Below are 6,181 nucleotides of genomic sequence, written 5' to 3' on the forward strand. Positions count from 1 at the left end.
TCGATAACCACATCACCACAACAGTCAGGAAATCCTTCTATGTGGCACACCTCATCACTAAGGGCTTTTCGTCCAGAAAAAAGGAGGTCATTGTCCCACTGTACTCATCCCTCATTAGACCCATTATAGAATACAACACCCCGTTTGGTATGTACCTCTCAAGACATCTGCAACAACTGGAAAGGCCGCAGAAATACCTCACTAAAAGAATCACAGGCCTAAAGCAGATGCCCTACACTGACCGCCTTAAAAAACTCCAGCTATACTCTGTCACATATCGCCTACTCAGAGGCGATCTTTGCTTAACATACAAGGCCATGTTAAACCCAGAGCTGTTGGACATGCTACACTTAAAGAAATCCCAATCCCTCAGAGCCACATGCTTCAGGGATCTAAACCTTGTCATCACAATAAACAAAACATGCTGGAGGGATAGGTTCCTGACCCTGAGACTCCCCAGACTCTAGAATAGATTGCCCATACATGTCAAGCAGAGTGCCTCTTTGGCCCTCTTCAAAAGGAACCTTGACGATTGGATGGGAGAAAGGAAATTCACCCCAGGGATCACATCAGTCACCCTGCTAGACAGGGGTCCAGGGAAATAATAGTGTGGGAAGAAATAGCCAGGGGAATTGTTATGGCTAGGTTTGTATAGGCCCTAGGGCTGATAGCCTAGTACCATCCTATGAACCTATGAACCTATGAACCTATACACTCTATATAAGACATAATACAAAGCATAACAAAAGGTGATGCATGTCATTACAAAAACTTTAAAACTAGTTTTGAAATTTAGAAAAAAGAAAATATGAAGAACCAGTAGCTAATTTATATGACGACAAAAATAGATTATTTCCATATGTTAGAATGAAAATAGATACAAATAAGGCTGCAAGATCTTTATTACATGCTAACAGAATAGTAGGAAGAAAGGTACATCATGGCAGAAATACTGAAGGAGTATTTTTTTAAAATGTGTTTCAGTTAATTATATCATATTATTTCAACAAGTTTTAGCAAGCTTATTAACTGTCCAATTATTTCAGTTGATGATCTAGTATTATCATTAAAAAAGTAAGGATAAAAGGTGCTATGGAACCAAATAATACATCTGGACAATTCATCACATTAATATCTGATGTGTTAGTAATGGCACTATCATAGGTTCATAGGTGTGTACTAGGCTAATGGCCCTGGGGCCTTTACAAGCCTAGCCATAGGATTACCCTGGCATAGTGCCACCTGACCTTAGTTCCCAGTGCTTCTGTCGAGTAGACCCACTGGTGTTATCCCCAGGGTGAATTTTCTGTTTCCCATCCACTCATCAAGATTTCACTTGAAGAAGGTTAGCGAGGTGCTCTGCTTGACATGTATGGGAAGTCTGTTCCATAGGATGGGCAGTCTCTGAGTTATGAACCTGTCCCTCCAGCATGTTCTGTTAATTGTAGAAATGAGGATGAGGTCTCTGGAGCGTATGGTGCAGAGGGATTGGGGTTTCTTTAGATGTAGCATTTCTAACAGAGCCGGGTCAGACATGGCTTTGTAAGTCAAGCAGAGATTGCCTCTAAGTAGGTGGTATGAGACAGAGAATAGTTGGAGTTTTTTGAGTCTGTCCATATAGGACAAGTGTTGAGGGCCTAGAATCCTCTTTGTGAGGTACTTTTGCAGCCTCACCAGTTGCTGAAGGTGTCTAGTGAGGTACATGCCAAATGGGGAATTGTACTCGATGATTGGCCTAATGAGGGAAGAGTAGAGGGAGACAATGACCTCTTTCTTCCTGGATGCAAAACCCTTAGTAATGAGATGTGCCACATAAAAGGACTTTCTGACCACAGTGGCAATGTGGTGATCAAAACAGAGGTTGCTGTCAACCTGTGTTCCCAGATCTCTTATACTGTCTTCTGTGTTCAGTGGACTATCATCAATGTGGTAATTCATGGGAACTGGGTTTTTCCCAAAGGGTATGACGACACATTTTTTGGCATTGAACTTAAGGCCATGGTCCTGACACAACAGTGAGGCCATTCTGTAGGATGTCAGTATCACTTGGGGAGTTAATAATAGCTCCCAACTTGCAATCATCTGCAAACTTTGTCAGCCAGAGTCCTTTTGTGTTGGCCTGGACTTCAGAGAAGTAGATACTAAACAGGAGAGGATCCAGGACCGAAACCCTGTGGGACTCCACTCGTGACTAATCAAGCATCTTTCATACATGTTAAAGTAAGGTGCACTTCCATCTGACAGGAAGACATTCGATATGGTTCCAACTTTCAAAGGAGGTGATAAAACATGCTACAGATCAATATGCCTGACAGATATATTGGGTATGTAAATGTATGGAATGGTGTATGTTCACCTTACTAATTAATGACATCTATGGTTTAAATCTTGATACAAACCAGCATGGATTCATAACAGGGAAGTCAACACATACATCTCAGGAAAAACAAATTATAATAACATATCCTCCCTTAAATATACTGTGATATGATATATTTAGACATATATAAGGCATTTGACATTCTGAAACATGAGTATAAAATATATTGCCTGGCTAGATCTAAAATTAATCAGCACTTAATAAGATGGGTAACAAACTCATTAATTGTCCATACTCATTCTGAGATACTACAGAAAGCCAAATCTAGTCTGAAATCACCAACCAAAGGAGTACCTCAGGGTTCTATGTTGGGGCCCATTCTGTTTAATATGATCCTAGCTATTATGCCAACTTTAGAACACTTCTGTTTGGTAAAATACACAGATTACTGTAACATTGGTGCAAAAATAAATAGTATTTCAGACCTAATTGACAATAAATAAATATCTCAATGCAATTAATGAATGGCAGCTAAATCATGTTTGCATTTCAACTACAAAAAATATAAAATTATTGAATTTGACAAATACACCTATGGCAATATAAAAATGGGCTAAAATATACTAGACAAGGTTAGCCAGTTAAAAAACTTAGGTGTTACTATTGAGCTAAGACTAAATTTTAGATGCTATGTAAATTATATCAAAAATAAAGCTTTGGAACAAGTGGGACTAGTACTTCATACTCTCAGTACAAAAAAACGCTAAAGCATTAAAAAGTCCGTTTACATTTCTAGTCAGACCCATAATCCAAAATAACTTATATTTATATAATCTATCAATATCTGAAATCACAGACTTAGAGAATGTGCAAAGACACTGCACTAAAAGAGTAAACATTATGACGAATTTGTCATACTTTGAAAGATTAAAGGCTTTGGATCTCTATAATGTGCTGCATAGACTAGTAAGGGGAAAGTTATGCTTGTTTTTTAAGGCCACAGTAAACGATGAACTAAGGAATGAAATTGGGTTAACTATAGCTGAACAGCACCCATGAATAAGAAACAGGAGCATATTACAGCAATAACCCATGCCTGGATGTGGGTAATGCACGGTTGGCATGGTTTGGTCACGAAGGTGAAGCCCGAGGGACCAAACAAAGCCAACCGTGGGTAAATTCAGCATTACCCACACCCAGAAGTGGGTTATTGCTATTATACAATGACATTATTTAAGAAAAAAATAATTACTTTTCTTAAATAATGGCATTGTATAATGCCTCCTTGCTGCCCTTCCGCAGCTGTCTGGTATCCTGCGGCAGTTCTGATGTACTGCGCATGCGTATGCCTACGCAGTACATCAGAGCTGTGGGCAAAAGCAATGGAGAAAGCAAGATCTCCGTTGCTTTTTACAAACTGTTTCACTATGTTAAATGGGTTTAACATAGCGAGACAGCTTTAAAAAAAGCAACGGAGTCTCTGTTGCTTTTTTTAAATCTGTCTCTCCATGTTAAACCCATTTAACATAGCGAGACAGTTTTGAAAAAAGCAACGGAGAAAGCAAGATCTCCGTTGCTTTTTACAAACTGTTTCACTATGTTAAATGGGTTTAACATAGCGAGACAGCTTTAAAAAAAAAAAAAAAGCTGTCTCACTATCTTAAACTCGTTTAACATAATGAGACAGGCTGTAAACAGCAACGGAGATCTTGCGTTCTCCGTTGCTGTAAAAAAAAAAAGAGTTATACTAATGGAAAAAGTCCTGGAGACCGGACCTTTTTCCATTACTATAACTCCGATTTACAACATGCACGCTGACCAATCAGCGTGCACGTTTTGGAATATTAATGGGGGGTCATGGTATAATATGTTATAGTGAGTAGCAGAACAGTTAACAGAGACAGCTTTGTGGTGCAGTTCATACCAAGAATATGGAACAAACTTCCCATTTGTGTGAGATTGTAGCACATTAGGCACATTTAAGCATAGACAAGATAAGTACACAGGGCCTAACAAGTATAAAACTGGTATGTTGGAGACTGCAATGTTGATGGCCTAAAAGTCATCTGCTGAAAGTGAAGAGAGAAGTTATGCTTAAAAGAAATATTACATTTAAGCCTATTTTAAAAGCAGGCATAAATACTAAAAGAATCAACATGACCAAGCTAGAACACCAATGTTTTGGTATTACAATACACTACAGGAACATGAGACTTGGTATCAAGTATTAATAACATATGGGAAACTCACTTTGACAATGAAATGAAGGAAATGTTGGAGCATAAACCTAAGGTTGTGTACAGCAGAGGGTGTAATATAAAAAATATTCTTGAAAGTGTCAACAGAAAACAAGGCAAGCACAGGTCATTGATGTACAAATGTGGTGCTTACAAGATCTGTAAAAATATAAATGATGGTACAGATGTCTTTATAGGAAGTTTTGAATGTACTATAGGATGCCTGCGCAGGTGCAACTGCAATACCACTATGGTGGTTTATTTAGCTAGATGCTTATCATGCCCTGGTTTCTACGTACGCAAGACCAAAAGAAGGCTACAGGATCGCATTACTGAGCACCTTAGAGACATTAAAAATAAAAAAATGAACAATGCTTTATATGTTCACACTCTAGAATGTCCCAATTACATGAGATTTTTATTCTTTGTCATTGACAGAGTGCAGAGTGACTCTAGGGGTGGGGATGATAAATTAAAATTAGTAGCCAGAGAAACTAAATGGCAACTGAGATTAAATGCTTGTTGCAAGCCAGGTTTAAATGATTATTGTTCAATAGCTCTCTTTTTGAAGCAAAGGGCAGCAGAGGTTTAATTTTAAGTGTACTATGAAAACACTTATCTGAATGCAACTTACAGATCAACTATGTTTTGCATTTTTAAGTTTATTTTTAATTATGGTCATTATTAGTACTAACACTAATATTTTTTATCTTAAATATACTGATTATTGTTATTTACAGCATGCTATTCTGTATATGACATATTCAGGGGAAGTATACCTTTAAGTTTAGTCAGGGTAATTTCATTGATGCAAGCAAAATCATAAATAATTGCTTAAGTAATTAGAGTATATAAAGGAAGTTACATCATAACTGAGTGACTCTGATGAAGCCAATTCATGTTTATTGGCGAAAGCGCTTAGTTGGTTTTACTTTGACAGTGTTTAATGTTAAATAAACTTGTGTTTCGCGCAAATACTGCCTTGGTGGCTCGCATTTTTTATTATTATTACTGTTTACAAGTGTAACAGCCTTATTTTCAAGACAATGCCCCAGATTCACTAATCTTCCTTGCAGGACTAGCATAGTCCTGCATGGAAGCACCCATTTAGGAGCAGGACGGCAGCACGCCATGCATAGTAATGAAGGAGCACTGTGATCCTAGGCTTACAGGGAGCATGTACAAGTGCAGAGGGTGTGTCTGAGAGCAGTGCTCTCAGAATATACATGCCATTGCAGTGAAGGACTGCAGAAAGTTAGTAAACAATGAGCGAGACTGCCCATAGATGTATGCATACCCCCAGTAACATCCCCCCACATGTGTGATGTAATCGTGGCCGAGTGGTTAAGGCGATGGACTCGAAATCCATTGGGGTTTCCCCGCACAGGTTCGAATCCTGTCGATTACGCTGGTGCTGTTTTAAAATCTTTCCTGCACTCTGAGAAATATGTCTTTAAAGCGGACACCTTGTATTGTTGCAGCCAGTGTATCTGATCTAGTGCCTTCCAGGAATCAGTCATTTCTACTTTTCAATTTGATCTTGGCTTAAAGAACTCCAGCTCTATTCAGTCGCTTACCGCTTGCTCAGAGGTGACCTTTGCCTAACATACAAGGCCATGTCAAA

At 38.6% G+C, this 6,181-nt stretch overlaps 1 non-coding gene across 1 annotated transcript; it reads left to right on the top strand.

Moving 5' to 3' along the window:
- Positions 1-5,883: 5,883 nt before the first annotated feature.
- TRNAS-CGA lies at positions 5,884-5,965 on the top strand. The gene has a single exon. It is a non-coding gene; the product is annotated as a tRNA-Ser (tRNA).
- Positions 5,966-6,181: the final 216 nt, after the last annotated feature.

This window comes from Protopterus annectens, chromosome 2.part1 (assembly GCF_019279795.1).
Source record: "Protopterus annectens isolate FY-2018-M chromosome 2.part1, PAN1.0, whole genome shotgun sequence".
Lineage (NCBI taxonomy): Eukaryota > Metazoa > Chordata > Ceratodontiformes > Protopteridae > Protopterus > Protopterus annectens.